Here is a 22,917-nt window from a genome sequence, read left to right on the forward strand (position 1 = left end):
TTTCTTAGAATGTATCCCTGTCATTAAGCATGCATGACTGTAGTTGCTTTCTTGGCAATATCCATTCAGGAATAGTCTCAGTTCTAGTAACAGTTGTGAATTGGGCCTTGTGGTTTCAGAGATATACTCCACAGTAACATCTGTCTATGTACTAGGATATAATCTGGTGTCCAATGAGGTCAATCTAATTCAGATACATGCTGATCTTTATGCCTGAGGTTCCTAAACTTGTCACTTTTAATAATCACAAATAACTTGAAAATCCAAAGTAGCTGTGTAGATAGGCAATAATCAATTTGTGCAGATGAATCTCCAAAGAATCCTGGGGAATTAATCTACAGGATGAAAGACATTTTGCTGGTGGAAAGCAGCCCTGGCCTTAGGAGAAGCCACGTGGAGAGAATATATACTGTTTCTTCTGTTCTGGGGCTGGGAGTGGCAGCATGATGGTAATCCACCTGGCTCCCAGTATTGAACTGAAAGGTAGCCTGAGGCAATCCTTTCCACATACCAGTTGAAGGAATCTGTCATCTTTGGAAAGTCTGGTATTCATGACAATAAAGAGGTATCTATAATGCCAACCAGAGGAAAAGTATCCCTGTGCATGAAATACCATTATCTTAGATTCAAGTGATGGATGTTCTCAGTGGAACAATAATAGAAATGACTATACATAAGTTCCAAAGCAGAGAAGAAAAGTAGAGTGACTCTTATAGAAATAATACAAGGAGGCCGGGCATGGTGGTTCATGCCTGTAATCCCAACACTGTGGGAGGCCGAGGCAGGCGGATCACTTGAGGTTGGGAGTTTAAGACCAGCCTGGCCAACATAGTGAAACCCAGTCTCTACTAAAAATACAAAAAAGTTAGCTGGGCATGGTGGTGGCACATGCCTGTACTCCCAGCTACTCGGGAGGCTGAGGCAGGAAGATCACTTAACCCTGGGAAGCAGAGGTTGCAGTGAGCCGAGATCTCTGTCCCCCAGGCGGAGTGCAGTGGTGCGATCTCTCAAAAAAAAAAGTGAGGAATTCCTGAGGGGTGGAAAGAATGTTCAAGAGAAATGTAACTTGCTTGGAATACAGCATTTTTTGTTGCTAGGTCTCAGAATAAAAAGGGTTTTTTTTTTGTTTTGTTTTTTTTGGTGGTGGTGGTGTTTTGCTTTACTATTGTTAGGCTATGGTATTCATACTACTAGTTTTCCTTCCTCTGACCATTATGGCCTGAGAAACCACCATTACCTATGAGATCTAAATTTCTCTAGACTCTGGTAGCCAGTTGACATTAAGAATATTACGTGAATAGTTGTAATTAACATTTTGCTAGCCTAATAACCTTTGCACCCACCTGCATAAAGCAGAACTTAATCTTCTCAATGGTTTACTTTTATTTCAAGTGAGAGAAGACGGTAGAGTGTAAGGGACATCTTATAGCATAAACAGCTTTCTCTTGTATTTCTATTCTACAACTCCTTTATAGCACTACCTTGATCCACTTGAGACTGCTTATGTCCTCCTTGAAAATGGCAAACGCCTGCCCAAGGGACTACTCTCGATGTTCCCCAAACTACCAAGGAAGAAGGAGGCCTGAGGCACTGCGTCGGCTTCAGTCTTTACTTCCCAAGACAATTCAGAATTAGTTACAACATGATGAGAATTCTATACTTCAGGAAAGAACAGGTTCGCAGCAGGCCTGCAACCTCCAGGAAAGAACAAAGGAAAGTGACCCTCTTAAAAAAAGAGTTGGGATTTAAAAGCAATCAGTCAAACAAAGTAATATCTGTGCTATGTATAGACAAGATTCTCCAACACAGAATTTCTCCTTTCCTTCTACAAATAAATCCCTGGAGGCCAATTGAAATAAATTGGTAGACTAGTGTCTCTCACAAATCTATTTAGAGAGGTTTTTTGAATAGTTGGAAGATGCTTGCAAAGAATAGCATGGGCACCAGGAACTTGAGGACTGAATGTGTGTGAGGTTGTGAGGGTGGGAGGGAGGAGCAGCGGTGGTTGTGAAGTGGGCCATGTCACCCAGTTCCACTGAACAGGCATCAGGCAGGAGCTTAAGGATCTACTGAACTGTTTTCCTAAGGGACACAGACAGTGACACCAATAGGTGGATGAGAACAAACAAAACAATGAATTGTCAAATTACAGACACACTTGTCAGTGCTCTTAACCAGTATCAAAGTTCACTAGTAAGTTCAAAGATACATTGTTTATTCTGATCTGCTCCCTTAGTTTTTGTTGAGAGAATAACTATATTTTAGCAGGAAAAAAAAATCTGAGCAGGTTTCTGCTGTGTTTCCTCAGATCACAAAACTTTCTCTATATTTTGTTTCTTTTTCCCATTTCTATTTCTACTACTCAAAGTGTTTCCCTTCACTCTATTTGGTCATTATTCAACTTTGTCCATCTATACATGTAAGAATTGTCTGGATTTTTGGATTGGAGAAAGTACTCAGCAATTTATAAGTCCAATTCATATTTCTTTGCTACGAGAAAGTTACACAGCTTGAATCACATGAAGTACAACTAAATTCCTAATGCAGCATTTTTCATGTGAAAAAAAGTAATGAATTATTTCACCTCCAAAATCCCTGTTGCTAGTCTTGTGATTGCCAAAAGCCTCAAGTGACTTCACTAATGGGAGTCTCAAGGTGCTTCTTCCTGCTCCTTAGCTCAATTAGTGTTAACCTTTGCCTTCCAACAGTGAAATACATTTATTTCTGGTCCACACATTATGTAAATAACTTCTCTTCATTTGCAGATGGCCTTCATATTGTCATGCTGGTTTGTGTGTGTGTGTGTGTGTGTTTGCCATGCTATTTTAACTTTTATAATCAAAGAGGGTAACAAATATTTATATGTCATCAGTCATTAAGTCATTCACAGATTTTATATTTAGGTACTATTTTAGTAGTAGAGATATAGTGGGAAAGTACAATTCACACTATCAAGGAATTTACAACATGCATATCAGACAGAATAGGCAGATTTAGGTTGCAGTAACAAAGAACTTCAAATTATCCATGCCTTAAAATAATGGTTTATTTCTAGCCAATGCTATGTGGAGGACCAGAAGATCTCACTGTAGTAATTTAGGATCTTATGGAGATGGATGTTCTGTTTCAATGCATGCTTTCATGATCATTTAGATAGGAAAAAGGAATGCAGTAAATCATACACTGGCTGTAGAATCATCTGCCTACAAGTGATACAGGTTACTACTTCTCATACTTCATTGGCCAAAAAAAGCCATGCAGGCATATCTAACACCCGAGAAAGCAGGACTTCCTAATGAACATAGGAATACAACATTATATTCATCAATATCAGATTTTTGACCACCTATATCATACCATCAAAATGTCAGCTGATACTACATCTATAATATAGTAGTCTATTTAAATGTCTTGTTCATAGATTATGAACATGGCTAAGACACAATTGCTTATTTTCTTTTCTTTACTTTTTTGGAGCTATATATTACCCAGGTCACAAAATTTTGTTCTCTCTTTTTCAGTTCTGTGACTCAATCACTCAATAACAACAAATTATAATCCTGCCATATATGCTGGGGATCCCAGTCTCGAGCTAGTATTAGATCAATATCTTTTTTATCCTTTTTCCTGGTAATACAACCAAGCTTGATGTCTAGACTCAGCATTTCTGTGGACAACTAAGTTGTTTCCATTTCTAACTTTTGCCATCAGGGCAAAATCCAGATAGTGTTCTTGCTCAAACAAGCATTAAGCCAAACTAAACATGGAGAAAAATCATTTTGGCTGTTTATGGAAGCTTATACCTATGGCAAGATGTCACTTTAATACTGACACAAATATAAGAAAAATAGTAATTTAATATTTAATAATATTTAATATCTTGCTTTTTCAGTTTATAATTCTGCATTGGAGAAAGATAAGAATAAATGTTGATGTGTCTGAATGTATAACACAGTAAGAAAGGATCTAACTGGGTCATAATGAAGCCGTTTGCTCACTTCTATAAATTATTTCTTCTCTTTTTTTTAAGAAGCAGCACAGTATAGGAGGAGAAGCCCGGATTAGTGAAATAGACACACCAGTTACTAGCCACGCAAACTATTTGAGATTCAGGTTTCCTTGTCTTTAGAGTACAAATAATAATAGGTAACTCATAGAACTGTAGCAAGAATGTTTGTAAAATACTTCGCACAGCATTTCGGGACAATAACTAGGTTTCCAAAATTCTTGTTCTTTCATTTTCTCTAAACCGAACTAACTATGAAGTTTTGAGGACAGCTAATAAGTAATATATTTGGAAATAGAAAAAAAATACACTCAGGAAAAAATTATTCCAAATGAACAACTCCACCTTCTTCCCTAACAAATGACAAACATTCTGGGTGAGGAATGTAAACATGCCAGTAAATAGAAAACAGGAACAGAATGAAAGACATCTTGCTAGACTCCCAATAACTGTCCATGAGAATGTATACACCCTGGCTCAGAGAGGAAATATAAACACCAGGGATTTTGCAGATGAGCCAGTCTGAGGTTTTATCAATTTCTTTGCTAAAGAATAATATATGGTATTAATATAATAATAGCATATACTATTATATAATACCAATAGATATTACTATTCCAATAGTTTCCTTCTCAAATCTTTAATTATCACATTATCTTTAATGAATGAACTGGTTAAATTCTTTGTTGTGTATGGGCAAAGTACATTTTTACATGTCTTTTGTATACTAATACCAACACCTACACTTTCCAAAATTTTATTATTATTTTTAGTATTGTCCTTGTCATGTTAAAATTTAATATATTCTTTGTAGAATCTAAAACTCAGGAAGTGAAGGTACACTTTGTTTACTCTTAGACAGTACTTTTCTAGTTTTTACCCAAATCTTAAGATTTTTGATCTACAAAAGATGATCATATGAAATCTTAACCATTCTTTAAGAACCACCTTAAATATTATCATGAAACTGACTACAATTTAAATGGTGGCAAAAGATCCACACTTATTTAAATTTGTAGATTTCTTCCATTTAACTTATACTACCAAACATTTCAGTGATTTCTTTGTATATTTGTTTCCTACCAGGATGTAAATTTTTAGAAGGCACATATATATATATATATATAATTTATATATATTTATATAATAATATATTATATGTATTAGCTATATATATATTTATATATAATAAATTATATATTAGCTATATATATTTATATATTATATATTAGCTATATATATTTATATATATTATATATGAGCTATATATATTTATATATTATATATTAGCTATATATATATTTATATAATAATATATTATATGTAAGCTATATATTTATATATTATATATAAGCTACATATTTATATATATTATATATAAGCTATATATATTTATATATAATAATATATATATTAGCTATATTTATATATATATTAGCTATATATATTTAGATATAATAATATATTATATATAAGCTATATTTATATATTATATATTAGCTATATATATTTATATATAATAAATTATATATTAGCTATATATATAGATATTATATATTAGCTATATATATTTTTATATATATAATATCATATATATTAGCTATATATTTATATAGCTTTACATATCTATTTCTCACATAGCACAGTAAACTACCCTGTACATTTTTGTTAAATGAGTAAAATCTTGAACATGTGGGAGCTAGGCAATATCTTCAAGATGCTGTTTGGATTGTCTTAATCCTAGGATTTGAGACTAATTGGTAAACGGAAGAAAAAAGGATTCCTGTTTAAATATATAGGGAAGACAGGATGGGAAGCAGTAAGGAAGTAAAAAGAACCAGAAACTTCTTTAGGGTGGATAATCAAGGAAAGGAGGAGATCTGCCACTCATTTTAATGATTAACTATTGTTATTTGCTGGTCCCATCAGTCTTCCTCTCTGAGAACAGCAAAACAGTAAAGGTAGAAATAAATACAATTATGTTGCAGAGACAAGCTAGAATGGAAATGAGGAGAGAGGTCTGCTATGTTAGATATGAGATGCCCTGGGCATATAAACTGATGGTATTATTTATTTTCTCTTTTGTTCACTTGTTCAGTTCAATAGATTACAAGCTAATAGGACTGAAAAGACTATAGTTTAAAGAATGAAGTTGAATGTGTTTCTAACTCTGTTACTGACACACCCTAGAATTTCTCATGCAAGTCAACAATAAACATCTCACATCTTGAATTTTGAACCAGAAATCATCTTTTGAAATTGGTAAATGTTTATGTAAGACTGAAGTGGAACACACTTTTAAATATTACTTTTGATTAAATCCCTTATTCTTATTTTATTCATCCAATAGTTTTCACAATTTCTCCCTGTAATTATTGAGACTATCCTAAAAAATTAAAATGCAGTTTATTATATTTTCCCTTAGAGAAGAAATCACGATGTCACAGCTTCAAATTTTTCATCTCTCTATGGGCTAATTTCTCCTTAGTTTTCTCTTTAAGCAATCAGAAATTAAAGACATTTGAGAATACTCTTTAGGGAGAATAATGGCTGTACTGATTATTATATACCTTTAAAAGCTTATTTTATCAGAATGTTTTCTAGATTTTTTTTCATTTATGCATTTGGATGCTCAACAATAAAGCTCAACACTCCATTATTATCTGATAATCCAAGCCGGAATCATCCTCTAATTCTGAATTTTCACTAATTCTTATCTGTTACTACTTCTACATGTCTCTAAAAAGTCATTTCACCTTGTCCCTACAGCTACTGCTTTAGTTCAGTATTGCATAAAATCTTTCTTGTGTTATTTTAGTTGACTTCTAACTGGTTTCCAGTTTTCTGTGTTTTCTCCTTTCAATAATCAGGGAAAGAGTTCAGTATAGCCAGTGAAAAATATTTTCTAGGGCTCCCAGAATTAAATAATATTACTATCCTATTATAATAAATGTTCTGTATATTACTTTGCCTGTAGCAGTAAAAATAAAACGAAAGTAGTTTACAGAGTATTACTAAAGAGTATAAAAATTCATAGGAAAATGAAATTCATTGCCAGATTCTTAGACATACAGGAAATAATATAATCTGACCACTTGTTAGAGTGGAAACATAATTTTTGGCCTCTAATTAAAGACAAAATTTTTCCCCCTAAGTCTCTGAGAAACAAATATCTTACTTAATAACCTTCTTTGGAAAATATATACATTAGTAATAAAAATAAATTTAATGTTCAAAAAGTTTTAATTTTTACTGGAAGTTTACCCTTTTTAAATAATTCACACAATAATGCTTTATATTTATATATGGTTTTGCATACTTATATTTTCTTATGTGATAATCAAAATAGCTTTATTGGTAAGTACATGAAATATATCATTTTTCTGGAAACAGGCTGAACAAGGGGGTACACTTCTAATTTCCATTTTTATTTTATTTTTTTCTATTATTTTTTTTTAATTTTAAGTTCTGGGATACATGTACAGAACGTGCAGGTTTGTTACATAGGTATATATGTGCCGTGGTGGTTTGCTGTAGCTATCAGTCAAAACACATATCCTTCTATACTTTTGATTTTTTATACATCAAGAACTCACATTTTCTGAAACCCTAAGGAAAAATTGGATTTGCAGCTGCAAAAACAAATTTATTACTGAGTTACCCCTTATGTATTAAAATTGTATGCTACCTTGCTGACAGAATTTTACTGGTCTTATAATTTTACTAAGTTAACATTATGTGATATAATTTTAAAAATTACATTTACTAGTATTTCCGAAGCTAACAAATAATTTAACAATATTAAATTAATATTCATTTTATGTGTAGCTGAAGATATTTTTTCAAAATCAACTTGTGTAAAGTAATTAAAAGTTGACGTCAAACCTTAAGATGATGTCAGGATAATGTTCCTTGACTCTCTCCTTTCTTCCATAATTCCTACAGGAACATAAAAGGACTCCAACTCCATCACCATCAGACATTCAAACACTCAACTACTTTCTAGAATCCAGGAAGAAATTAAAATTACCATAGCTGATAAAACTAGTGAGAAACACAATGGACTAACCTACATATCTGACCAGAACTAAAACAAAAGCACTAACCATAGAAAAAGGGTAAACACATATTCTCTCTCTCTACCTAACTGCCTCCTGGCTCAGTAACCCAGGGTCTATGCCAACAGAAAACCAAGAAGTAGGCTCTTCAAGGTATAGGAGCTGGATTTTGAAGCGCTTAGTGTGCCGATCCCTCTCAAGTGTCAGTCCTCCCTGTTCTGTCAATACATTCCCTCCCAAATCAATTCACTGGCCAGGCGCATTAGCTCTTGCCTGTAATCTCAACACAGGGAGGCTGAGACAGGTGGATCACCTGAAGTCAGGAGTTCAAGACCAGCCTGGCCAACACGGTGAAAACCCATCTCTACAAAAAATTCAAAAACTTAGACAGGCATGGTGGTGGGTGCCTGTAATCCCAGCTACTTGGGAGGCTGAGGCAGGAGAATTGCTTGAACCTGGGAGGTGGGGGTTGCCGTGAGCCGAGATCACATCATTGCACTCCATCCTGGGTGACAGGGCTATCTCAAAAAAAAAAAAAAAAAAAAATCAATTCACAAACTTCAGCTCTGAGCAGGAAATAGGAGGAGTGTAGAAATGGCATGTTACATGCTGAGAGAGAGTTTTCTCATAGATATATATAAAAGCAAGAATGAGCATAGGAAACCCAATGGCATATGTGCAATGTAGGAATTTGAATTTTGAGGGTAATTTTTATTTCCTGTTTAAAAAGTCAAAGTCTGGAAACAAAGTAAAGTAATGGCAAAATCTTAAAGCAGAGTCACAATGAATTAATGTTTGCTAGAAAAACCCCAACATTAGTTATAATTTTGGGGTGGTAAAAATTTCAGAATACTCAGCAGAACACCATTCCTTTAGCCCAGAGGACTCTTGTTCTAGATCTCAACTTCTATCCTTCAGAGATATCTGCAAATGGAAAGATAGTTATATTATCAAACTTCATTGGATAGGTTATTGTATTATGTATCTATTAAAAAAATGAAGATGTTTTATGTCACCTATCATTTGCTTTTAAATTTATAAAAAATATGGATATAAAAAGTATGTGTAACAGGATATCAATTTTTATTTGCTCTCAAGTTTTATAAAACATAGGAATATAAAAGTTTATGTGATTTTATAAATGCTTGCATATAAATCCACGTGATAGATATTAATAACATATTAACAGTTTTTTCTGGATGATAAAATAATGTTTCATTATTACTTCATATATATAAAATATACGTATTTTCCAAATTGTGATATTTACATAGTATATATAGAAAACATGAATATTTAAGCTAAAAGGCACTTTGGAGAAGAACAGTCTTGCTTTCTTCTTCAGGGTTGAGAAAACAAAACAGATGGCAGAAAGAAGAACCAAAGTCACATGAATAGTATCTGCAGAGTCAGAAATGAAACAATGGCCCATCTATCATTTTTATATTGTTTTGTACAATATAAAAAATTTAAATGACATAAACATGTAGATTTTCCTACAGTTCGATTCATTCAAATAGTAATATCCTATCATGGATAGGATCTTAGTCAACAGGGAGCTGACAAATCTTTGTGTATATTCTCATCATTAATTACACAAAAATTGTGCTGTAAAAAAGTTTACTATTCAATAGACAGTCTAGTTATCATTTGTTTAACATCGCTGAGAAAAGAATATAGGTAAAAGCTTACGTTGGAACTTCTTCCATGAACTTAAGAATGAGTTAACAAAAATCACTAAGCTATTTTACCTTTAAAACCCTCATTGGTGTAATTTGTGATTGTGATTGGTTAGGCAGAGTTCAGCAACCACAATAGTTATTGAAGTCTGCACAAAAAATGTTGTTCTAATATGTGCATGTATTTTGCTTGTTTAGCGTATCTACAAATACACCAGTTGTCATAACTAATCAATCAGTTTATCTATTAAAAGGTTTTTTAATGTGTTTATTTATGGCTAGTTCTGTTAAGTGTTTGAAATACTGGAAATCAGATTTTCTCACTGAATATAGGAAGGATTGCAGTTTGAATATAATCATTAAATGACTGAAATCACATAAATCACATTAATATATTTTTTCTCTTTTTAACCAGTTGAATTAAGCCTCTTTCATCATATATGTTTCTTTACCCCGCTGCTATTAAACAAGGCAATCCTTTTATCTCTTAAATAATTATGGAATTTCAGTGCAGCACTGTGTAATTTGATGTCAAGAGCAGCTGAACTCAAATCATATAATAAAAAGCAAAATATATAAATTATGCCATTTAGCAATTATTCAATGTCCTTATGTCTCATTTTTTAAGTGCATAGAAAAGGTGAATTTTGTTCTTTTATAGACAAATTAGTGAAGCAGAGAAAGCTTGTGATAGAAAGCAGCACTACTGGCACCAACCAGGTCTCTCCTGAGTCTATGCTCACCTCACTCCAAGATACTTGTCTTTTCAATTTTGTTCTCTCTGTGGCCCATCTTGAGACACTAAGATATCACTTACTCTGAGCCTCTTTTAAGTATATACAAAGGTAATCCAATGTCGTGGTGTAAGTTATATCTCTTTTCTTTTTTCTTAGATGTAGTACTAAGCAGCTACAGTATACATTTCCCTTTAGGCCTCTTTGCACAGTCGGAATCCTTCTGACTGCAAACTGTAAGAATATTCCTCTGATTTCCAGTCTCGGAGAACATTACAAGTAGCATTGAATACAGATAATTTTGAGTGCTAGCTCCTCATTTACAGATTATAAAATAACCACAACAACAAAATCAAGACCTAAATTGGTGAACTGTAACTCAGCTGGAAGCATCAGTCTGGAGTTTTTATAGTCCAGAGTGGTTGCTGTTTATTTTAAATTACTTCTTATAGCCAGTTTTCACTCCATGTTCATCATAAGATTCTAGAAGTATACAACTATTCTACATATTGGTATTCTTCACAGTGCTTTACAATAAAATCAGTGCTTAGTAGTCTTCACTAAGTGAAGGAAAGAAAAGGAAATGAATAAAAGACAAAATGTATGAAGTTATCTCTCTTCCACAGAAGGTGCCTAAATATGTAACACATTTAGATTAGTCGTTATAAAACAACATATTTCTCACATATCACCTTAGCAAAATCTCATGTTAGTAAACTCAGAGTGATCTTCTTCATTTACTTTTTGTAAATATCTAACATAATTTTGCAGTTGATTAGCCTGGAGGAGGAAAGAATTGGAAGGAAAATAATTTAATTACGGCAGTATATGCTCATTAATTGATACTAAAGCAATTTAAATCAGGAAAGTCGTTAATAAGTTTTTATTTTTGTTTTTTTGTTTGTTTGTTTTTAGAGATGGGGTCTCACTATGTTACCCAGGCTGGACGTGAAGCCCTGGGCTCAAGCAATCTTCCTGCCTTAGCCTCCTGAGTATCTGGGACTACAGGTGCACACAACTGCACCCAGCTCAGGGCCGTAGTTGATGAGACACATGAGAGATCCGAGGGAAATTTTTAAAAAGCAAAGGTAATTAATCGAAAGGCAATTGGAACAATTAAGTGTTGCCTTTTGTTATCATCACTTTTTGGGGCTATTAACATGCTTAAAAAGTACAAGTTCTTCATAAAATGACAAAACTAAACATAGCCTCTGAAAATGACAGGAAATCAAGAAGGCAAAAGATGTATTGTTCAACATTTTAGCATTTGCTAGAACAAAACAAATTTAGTTAAAAATATACAGCAATAATAAAAAGGAATGAGATCATGTCCTTCGCAGGGACATGGATGAAGCTGGGGGCCATCATCCTCAGCAAACTAACACAGGAACAGAAAACCAGACACTGCATGTTCTCACTTATAAGTGGGAACTGAACATTGAGAACACATGGACACAGAGAGGGTAACAACACACACCAGGGCCTGTTGAGGGGTGGGAGGTGAGGGGAGAGAACTTAGAAGGCAGGTCAATAGGTGCAGCAAACCACCATCAATATACCTGTGTAACAAACCTGCACGTTCTGCACATGTATCCCATTTCTTATTTTTTTTAGAAGAAATAAAGAATTTTAAAAATACATGGCAATATAAGCACATGAGGTTTAACATTGTTAGCCAATGGGAAATGAAAATTAAAACTATGATAACATTCTACTATGTGCCTATTTGAATTGCTAAAGTAAAAATTACTGACAATGTCAAGTGCTGGAGAATATGTCTGAACAACTAGATCTCTCATATATTGCTGGTGAAACTGTACAGCCTCACTCATAAAGTTTGTCATTTTAAAATAAAGTTAAACATGAATTTACCATAGTTACAACAATCACACTCCTAGGTATTTATCCTAGAAAAATTAAAATTTATGCTCACACACAAAAACCTATAGACAGATTTTCATAGCAGGTTTGAAACAGCCCCAACTAAAAATGATCAAAATTTTCTTCTAGAGGTGAAGGAATAAATATCATCTGGTACAGCCCCACAGTGGAATACTACTCAGCAATAAAAAGGAATACACCACTGATATACACAAAAATGTGAATGGATCTCACAGGCCTTATGCTGACTTGGAAGAAAAAAGCCAATTTCAAAAAGTTTTTAACCATAAAACTATACTTATTAAATACTCTTAAAGTAACAAAATACAGTGAAAAAGAACAGATCAGCAGTTGCCAGAAGTTAGAGTTTTGGGAAGGTATGACTCTAATGGGAAATATGAGAATTTTTTTGTGGTAATGGACATGTTCAATATCTTTATTTTGGTGATGGCAAAATTAATCTATATATATATATAAAATAAGGTTCCAAAGGGCTATATACCAAAAAAGGGTGCATGTGAGTCTGAATAGTGGTTACAATTAAGAGTATTGAGCCAATAAAAATTTCCTCATTTTAATAATTTACTATGGCTTTGTAAAATGTTATCATTAGGAAAAGCAGAATGAGTGGTACAAGAGGAACTTTGTATTAATTTTGCATCTTTTGAGAAATCCTAAATATTTCCAAATAAAAGGATTAAGTACAATAAAATAGGAGATTCTCTTTCTTCTATCCATCATCTAAAATAGAAGAAAATTAGTGCAAAAATTTTTAAAAAGTTTTCTCCATTACTTTTGATTTATTTTCCAATTTGACTGTTAACCATTTTTACATATACCTCATGAAGCAAACATGGGATCCTTTCAGTACTGCTCGTAGTATACAGAAGGCTCATTTTCCTAGTTACTACGGCAGTGAACAGTCTTTCTGGGAAGACATGACACACAAACAAAAAACGATGAGCAAAAAGTAAATTTGTCAAATATCCATCTTCAATTTCTTGCACAATTAATACTTTATTTGTAGGTTAATCTGAGGTTACATTATTTTAAAAGAGCTGACAGGAAGGGATAGATAATATCAGAAATAATAAAGTCATTTTTGACGAAAAGACTAGAATTCTATCACCAAAATAAATGAAATATTGTGAGACAATTCTCTATTGGGTCTCACACTTTCACACCTTTGTAAAGCAAAGGCATTGGCAACTTGTGTTTTGCACTATCTTTTCAAGGACTGTTGTATAGCAAATAGCTTGGGAGGATGGAGATAATTTCTCCCTTTAGAGCAGAAGGCAGATTTATTGTCCAACCAGAATAATAAAGATAATGCTTCCCTTTAGGGCAAAGTTGTGCTTGTTGCTAACTGTGGCATTAAGAGATGGGTGATTCCTAAACTCAGGATGCTCAGCTATGACACGAGCTCACTATATGCACAGCACCCACCTGTGTCTACCCCTACATTGTCCCTTGGGATATGAGAGAGCAGGGGGAAGTGATTTGCATAATGATAAGTTCTTGCTGGGAGCTGTATGCTTCAATGAAAGAAGTCATTTATCTCAGACCTAACAGACTACAAAACCCCGACAACCTGGCTTAAAAATAGGATGAAATCTCAGATGAAAGGGGTGTGAAGATTACATGGAATTATATAGATTTACTTTGAAATTTCAAGATTCCTTTCTGTTCCTAGGCATATTATGTCTCTCCCTTATAACAGTAACCTCAGGCCAGTCTAATCCCCAGGTTGCGACTGGTCCAGAATGAGGATGAGAGGATTACAACTTAAAATGTTTATGAAATATTTTATAAATATGCTTTTATCTCTCTTATATCTGACTCTTTCAGACAAAAGGTCTGGATGTGTCATTGGGGAGCAGGAATAAAGTTATAGCTACCCCAGATTTTGTGGAGGTGGAATGAAAGCAAAAATCCAGAATTTGAAGGAGGGGTAACATTACCCTGGAAGGTATGGAGACGAAAGGGGTATTCATGATCTTTTGTCTTTTAGAACAGTCCCTGGAGTCTTCCTCCAGAATGCAAACAACCTGGTGCTGCTGTTTATCTTTTCAATGATGTCTGAAAACAAGGGAACCAATGTGAGCCTGCAGCTCATACTGCCTGCGGTACTATGAGTCATAAAGTACTTTATCTTTGACCCAAGTGTATCATATCTTCTGCCAAGATCTAGGAAACTCTGGCAGGCAAGGAAGTTAGCTTGCAAATAGGATAAAATCTCCAAGTATTCGCAGTGTTTGATATAGACACAAAATAACTAAAGAGACTTCAGTTTAATTATATTCTGGCTTTCCAAATTGGAAATTGAAAATATAGGAATAAAAACAATAATACTGGCGTCTAGATGTTTTATAAACAGTGCTTTCATAGATAGTTTATCAGTGAAGTTCTCAAAACATATTAACAATGTATATAATATCCCTCCATGCATCCTCTTGGACTTAATTCTTGTAGAATCTGTGGTGGACAGTTAAATATGGGTTTTGATTTTCCAGATGCTTATAGTATCTCACTTTGAGCAAACTAAATCTTGTTCATCAGACATGCAGAAGAAGCCAAGACATTAATGTACCAAAGCACTTCTCAACCAATAGAGGAAAGAAGTTTGTCATCGTCGATCCACAGATACATCACTGTGACAAGCATCCTTTATGCTCAGAAAGTTCCAGGGAGAATCAAGCCTAAGTTTAGTACAGTTGCCTTGTAATACTACTTTTCCTTCTTCCTTTGCTCCTCTTCATCCCTCATTCCTGCTTTCTGGTATTACCACACAAATAGACTACCTAAACACAAGTAGTTGTCTCAAGCTCTTCTTTTGGAAACTACCTAATTTAAAACAAAGGAAACAGCTCATTCACAACAAATATGCTTGGGGTGTATATATATAAACTTTTTTTCTGTCAAACAATTTCATGTATTTCCAAGAACTAAATAAAGGGTTTACACTATAAGATATAATTTGAGTTAATGGCAATAACGTCATTTTACAGTACAAGATGATTCTACTGACTGATGATCATTTAGACGTGATAATCTGGGAATTTACACTGGATTACATAAGAAAGATGCCTGGAAAAAGTCAGGATTACAATCTTGGTCTGGTACTGATAGGGTTTGGCTGTGTCCTCACCCAAATCTCATCTTGAATTGTAGCTCCCATAATTCCCATGTGTTGTGGGACTTGGTGGGAGATACTGAATCATGGGGGTGGTTCTCTCATACTGTTCTAATGGTAGTGAATAAATCTCATGAGATCTGATTTTATAAAGGGTTTCCCCTTTTATCTGGCTCACATTCTCTTGTCTGCTGCCATGTAAGATGTGCCTTCTGCCATAGTTGTAAGGCCTCCCCAGCCATGTGGAACTGTGAGTTCACTAAGCCTCTTTTTCTTTATAAATCACCCAGTCTCAGGTATATCTTTATCTGCAGCATGAAAATGAACTAATACAGGTATCAATCCAAAATTTATATCCTGCATGGGTAAACTATACCTCGGACCTATTTAATGTTAAATATTTGGACATATTCTTTAAGACCTTCAAAATTTGACATTATCTTACTATTTCTGTGGGTAAATTACATTAGACCTAATAAACAAAATAAGACTTTGAAAAGCATTAACCTACATTGTATTAATAAAACATTGAATTCAATTCTGGTTGTTATATAAATTGGATGACAGAGAGAAAATTTAAATACGGGTAAGATAATTATTGCTCTACAAAGAAGCAGAGGTGGAAATGAAAGTTAGAGAGAAGCAAGTCAAAATCTTTCAAAGAAATTAATGATCCCATAATAAATAATCTATTGAAGAGCCATAAGAACTAAGCGTTCTGTGGAATTTTTTTTTTTCTTAATTAGTGTCAGGTATAGGGATACAACTTAATCATTATTTGACTCCATGGTAATAAAAAGTTGACTAACAGTGGTAAAGGAATTTCCCAATTTTCATCAATGTCCATCAATGGTCACACTAAATAGCCTAAACTGATGAATAAAAAACTAGCAAACATATGCAAAACATTCCTTAAATAACAAAGCAATTTCATATGTTACTGTCTATAATTCTCATGGCTTCATAAGGAGAATAAATGAATAGATAAAATTGCTTACATTTTACAAATGCTGCTTTTGAATGTTAGAGAAGTGATTTTTCTTACAGTTTCATAAAATAACTAGCAGGGTATCAAATTAGAACTCAACCCAAAGTACTCTGACAGAAATTCCATTCTTTTTCTCTGTAGTCATTATAATGATGTCTGTTTTGGGGTGATATTTCTATCTGTGATAGTAACAAACAGATCCTGCTGAAATCCAGATTTGGGGAAGCAGTTTTAAATCCCCCATAGTTCCATTGGACAGAAAATAAACTCTAAAATTTAGAAGATACAGAGTCACTCTAAGAAGGGGTAAGGCAATCAGAAATATAGTAGCAGCTGGTCCAGAATTCCTCTGCTGATTGAAAATTTCTTCTATGTTTTCCTACCTAACTACTAAAGTTACTAACCCTTATTTTTTAATTTATGTTTCACCAACTATCTTAATGGCTAGGTTTTTAATCATCTTATTCCTCCCTCTAGCTTGCCAAACTGCCCTTGACTTTTCCATCTTAAGAATCCAGCTTCTCAATAAAGCCTAAAAACAGTAATAGGCAATGAAATATCTTCATTGACAGATAGCTCTCGTTTAAAACAAATGTCATTAGGCAGAGAGACTGTGAAATGAACATAAACACCTAGATTAAAAGTAGCCAGAGAGCTCTAGTTGCCAGTATGTTTCAAAAATAATCACAAAATTGGGGAGTTGAAAGAAACTTTAGAAATCATCAGCCAAGAATTAACCAAAGTTACTCAAACACAGAACTGAAAGCCAAATTTTTTGACACAGTCCAGGCCCTTCCCAATACACTAGGTTGTACTTCTAGTTTACCAACTGTCTTATTTTTTTTTATTTATTTATTGGATATATCTGTAAACTCTTTAGAGGTGAAATATTAATAGCATTCATTAAATAACCATATGTATTACAAATACAATAAGGTTACCAATCCCCATGGCATATCAGGATTGCAAGCTAAATTAGCTAATAATTTTACATCATTTATTAGATTTATATTTGTCTCTTAAAAGCTCATGATATCAATAATTTACAAGTGAATTATTCACTTATTATTCTGCTTAGGGAATGCATCATCATCCTCATCCTTATCATCATTCTCAACCATATAATATGAAATTGTGTTACTCATCAGTTAAAGTATAATTGGACCATTAAGGAAATTGGAATAACAATAGCAAATGGGAAAACAAACAATTAAAAGTTCTGTGTAATTTTTAGTATATGAATATGTATGATTAAATTCATACTCAATGAAAATATAAAATTATTTTAGTTGGAAATCCTGGTTAACTCAATGCTAGCTATAACAAGGTTGCAATATTTTCTTAAATGTGGAATGCGCTATTGTAGCTATTAGAATGTTTCCAGTTCAAGTCTTAAGCCATAGCTATTTCCAATAAAGTAAATCTCTTCTATACCTTTTATGTTCACAAGCTCCTTATAATGATGTCCCTTCCATTTACACAGGTACTACCCTAGTGCAAGCAACCTCTACCCATCCTACACTATTGAAAGAGGCTCCCCACTAATTTCCCCATTTCCATTCCTACTTTTGCTTCCTTACCCCACATACGCTATATTTTACCATAACAACCCTTTCTATCTTTCGAAACTGTAAATCTACCTGAATAACTCCTCTGTTTAACCCAACCATACCAATGTTCTTCCAGCTTCTCAGATATGCCCTCTCTTTCCTTAAGGTGACAGACTTGCTCCCTCTCCATGCTTCTCCTGCTCTCTACGTTCTCACTTTCCTTCCCATCGTTTTATTGTCTTTTCCTTTAGATAACATCTCAAATGTCCTCTTCTCAGTGAGGCTTTTTCTGACTAACATCTTCTCTCTCATTTTTTTTTTTTACATTTTAATATTTACAGGAGCATAATAGGTGTATATATTTAATGGGGTACTTGAGATATTTTGATATAGGCATATAATGCATAACAATCATATCAGGGTAAATGGGTATCCATCGCTTCAAGCATTTATCATTTCTTTATGTTACATACATTCCATTTATACTCTTTTAGTTATTTTAAAATATACAATAAGTCACTGTTGACTGTAATCACCCTGGTGTGCTATCAAATACTAGATCCTATGCGTTCTATTAAACTATATTTTTATACCCATTAACCATCCCCACTTCCCCCTCCCCACTCTGTCATTCTTGACGATAACATATTGTTTATATTCACAGAGCATTGTCATAATTTGTATGTGCAGCTGTATTCATGTATGAAAATATTTACTGGTTGCAACAGAGTAAAGGATAAATAGCATTCTTTTAATAATTTGTATAAGATGTCTCAATTAAACTCGTTTGATTTAATAACTGGAAAACAATTTTAGAAAAATGTTTTGTTTTTCTGAAATACATTTTTTCTAACAGTGCAGAGTATTAGCAAATTCAAATATTATAACATAATATATTCATAGAACATGAAACCTCTATACTTCAGAAACACTAATTCTGTAGGTACACACCGAAATCTAGTTGAAACATGTTAACTTAGGAAACTGGTTGCTACTTATGTTTTCCTTTTTTATTTTCTAACAGTTGATTAACTTTTAAACTTTTATTACAGTCTTAAATATAAGTTATAATAATACAAAAAGCTCTCATAAACCTCTCATTCAAAATCCTCACTTGATATCATTTTACCACTCTTTACCACACTTGTTTTATCATTGCACGCTCAAACACACATAAAATACAATTTTAATAAATATATTTAATGTATGGGATGCCTCACAAATATCATCTTTATGCAGGAGCCAGAAGAATCTTCTTTGTATCATTCCAATTTTAGTATATGTGTGGCTGAAGTGGCAATTAACATTTTTAATTTTATACAAATATAGTTCCCATTATATTTTCCAATAATCGTGTCAATATAGATTAACCCAAAGAGGAATTGAGAAGATATTCATTAATTGCACATAATAAATAATAACAAAAGTTCTTCATTTCTTCTTTCCAGGAGTGGTATTAAAGTACTTATTAATTAATATAAGATAGTCATCAACTAACCTAACAGGTACTATCTATATATGACCAATATATAATCATATAGGTGATATATATATCATAAAGGTGATTTACAGGTGATTATAATATATACGATATAATCATATAGGTGTTAATTCATCTTTACTTTTTAAAAATCTATTTATGTCAGGGATTTTCATCATAGTTTATTTGATGTCTCATATTCGAGAACTAAAATTAATAGTACTTAAAATTAAAATCATTTCAGAAGCTTTAATTCATTTGACTTTTTACAGTAACCGTTGATAGAACTATTATGAAGTGAGAAAACTGTGGTTTTCAGTGATTAATATATATTTACAATGTAGTCAATAAGTGGCTATGCTGGGATTCAAATCTAGGTCTGCTGACTTTGGAGTACATGCTTATAACTTTGATACAACTACTCTGTGCTAGATGCTTCTTGACAAATAATAGAAATAAAAATGAAGATGTACCTATTAAAATGGAAAGTATAGTATAATAGTTTTCAGACAACAAACAAGTTGCTAAAAGAGAAGCGATGGGAATCAGGGTACATTAAGAAAACTAAAACAGAAATCTCAAATGGAAAATGACAAAGACTACTTCAGCACATTTTATCTATAAAGTCAAGTGATATGGCGTATTTTCATCTGGGTGGGCTAGTCTATGTTTCAGCAATTGCCATTAAAAATAAATGTCTGATTCAGCATCCTATTTTACCAGAAGTTTTCTGACAGCCTGTATCTATTGTAAATGACGTGCATTAAACAAGACTGTTCTCCATCTGCCTGAAAGTGAAGCAGTGGTGTCTATTATAACTAGGTTTTGGGAGAAAATGAGTCTGTTACTTAGAGCAGTGAAGTGCACTGTGCAAGACAGTAAACTATTAAATAATCACACTCAGTCACTACTGAAATTTAAAATCCTGAACCACAAACTTAGAGAGAAAATTTTGCAATTCAGTCTGTCAAAAAAGAAAAGACCATGAAAGAAAAATAATTACAATAACAGTAACAATAATTTCAAGGATGTTTTGCTCCAAGATAGCAACTTACATTTGTATATTTTTATTTTAATTAAATTGCTCCTGTCCAGAAATCTATAATTCTAACCAGGAACCCTAGAGAGAGGTTTTCTGGGTTCAAACCCTGACCTCATTTACTTGGTGAAATGTGTGACATGTAGCAAGTACTTTACTCTTCCCCACTTCAGTCTCCTGTTCTGTTAAATGGGTACAATAAATGTCTATCTCATAGGCTTTTGTGAAGATTAGATCAATAATACAAGCAAAGAGCTTACAAAAGAACACAGCAGATGGAGTAAATGCAAGCAATAAGGACAAATGTGGTACTCAAGGGTGTTTTTTTGTCATAAACATTTATTCTTAAGAGCAAAGTTGGTTAGAAGAGATGGGACTGGCCAGGCGCGGTGGCTCAGGCCTATAATCCCAGCATTTTGGGAGGCCAACGTGGGTGAATCACCTGAGGTCAGGAGTTTGAGACCAGCCTGACCAACATGGTGAAACCCTGTCTCTACAAAAAATACAAAAATTAGCTGGGTATAGTGGCGGGCCCCTATAGCCCCAGCTACTCGGAGGCTGAGGTAGGACAATCATTTGAACCTGGGAGGTGAAGGTTGCAGTGAGCCGAGATCATACCATTGCATTCCAGCCTGGGTGACAGAGCAAGACTCTGTCTCAAAAATGAATAAATAAATAAATAAATAAGAGATGGGACGTATGTAAGGAATAAGAAAAAACTTCTTCCAATTAGCAACAAGTTTTGGAATTTTGTGTTATCCCCCTAATGTAAAATTACTAGAGGTGTCCCAAAATTCCACCAATGACTTATATCAGAATGTTTGCCATGACAGGTACAAGTAATTGAAGTGAAGAGAATTACACTGTCTGTCATGGATCCTGCACTGCACGATACAGTGACATGAGATACAGAAATTATGAGGGCAATAGCGACAGAATTAAAGTTCCCGTGTAGTGGGGAAGAAAATCTGTCCTTTGTTAAAAGTTTGAGACTTCATCACTTAGTGTATCAAAATGGACAACTGGGAGCAACCACCCCAATGTCAGTAAGATTTAAACATGGAAATGGAGACAAGATCTGAGAACAGGTATACAAAGAAAAAGATATGGCTCTCTCCACTGCACCTCCCACACCTTAACCAAAAAAAAAAAAAGAATAGAATTAAAATCTGTTGCTACTTTTGCTCATGATGTTATTGATAGTATATTCATGAGGATTTTGTTACCAATTATGCAAATTCTTAATTATAAAATACCGATATACAGTTTGTAAATATGCCCACATCCTCTCATAGCTGCCAAATTGTATATAGCAATGTAATTTCATGGTGTGGGGTTAAATCTTCTCTTCCATAATTGTGCTTTTGAAAATCTCCTATGTTCTTATAAAAAGGTATGAGGACTAAGTTAACCCAATGATCTTAAAGTGATAGGAAATGATAGATATGATAACAAACTCACATAAGTCACTTTTTAATAGACACCTGTCCTTTTTGGGGCAACCAAGCCACCAGTCCTAGAAATGAAAACTGAAGAAGCATTTTGTATTGTGCGAGAGAGTCAGCTAGTCCTTACTTTTGGCTAAAACATGGCTCTCTCATGGCTCTACTTTCTCTAATAATCCCCTCGTTGTTTGATTTCTGTCATTCTGGTCTTGTTGCCAGCAAGGTCTCACACTAAGCTTTAGCTGTGTGGAGAAAGCATGGTTATGGGGATACTGGTACTTTCTAAAACTATTTCCTTCTTACACTGTGACTTCAGTAGTGAGAAAAAGTGCAGGCAAATAAATCTACTTTTCACTCCGAAAGAAATGGCAATATTTATCCACTTCCTTTTACTTAGCCATTAGAAGCTGTTTTGTATTAAAAATTGAGAGTCAGTATGCCTCTCAAATGCCAGTTTATTAACAAGGGCTGACTAGGCATGGGAAAATAGAGACCCTTCATTACAACAATGGTAAGAAATGCATGGGGAGACTTCTTTCTTCTATCCTTTCAAGGGATGCATTCAGGGAAACCACTCAAACACTCTCGAATTATATCCCTGTGGCCTTAAAGAGTTAAGATTACTTTCTAAAGGTGTTGCATTTTCTATTTAGGGAGTGGCTGGGCAAGAAAGACAGGCTCACCTAGAATTCATAGCTCAATGATTACACAGAGAGCACAGAATAAATGTATTTGTGAAATTGGATTGTAACTGAGTGAGAATGTGGAATTTCTGGATGTCAATATAAAGCAGAAAAGATGGTTTTATTCTGAAATTAGTCATCTGTTTCCTGATTGATCCACAATTATAGTCGTGTGCTCACTCAGTTTCTTTTTTCCTTTCCTTAAAAAAAAATAAATAAAACTAGTAGGCTTTATTTTTTA

The 22,917-nt window shown here is 33.7% G+C and overlaps 1 protein-coding gene and 1 long non-coding RNA gene across 3 annotated transcripts in view; one reads left to right on the forward strand and one right to left on the reverse strand.

Moving 5' to 3' along the window:
- LRP1B (LDL receptor related protein 1B) overlaps positions 1 to 22,917 on the reverse strand; it is a 1,892,531-nt gene that overhangs the window by 911,968 nt on the left and 957,646 nt on the right. The window lies entirely within an intron of this gene.
- Positions 11,397 to 14,565, forward strand: LOC134756618 (uncharacterized). Its single transcript, XR_010129503.1, has 3 exons — positions 11,397 to 11,565; positions 12,488 to 12,735; positions 14,370 to 14,565. It is a non-coding gene; the product is annotated as an uncharacterized lncRNA (long non-coding RNA).

Source organism: Gorilla gorilla, chromosome 11 (assembly GCF_029281585.2).
Source record: "Gorilla gorilla gorilla isolate KB3781 chromosome 11, NHGRI_mGorGor1-v2.1_pri, whole genome shotgun sequence".
Lineage (NCBI taxonomy): Eukaryota > Metazoa > Chordata > Mammalia > Primates > Hominidae > Gorilla > Gorilla gorilla.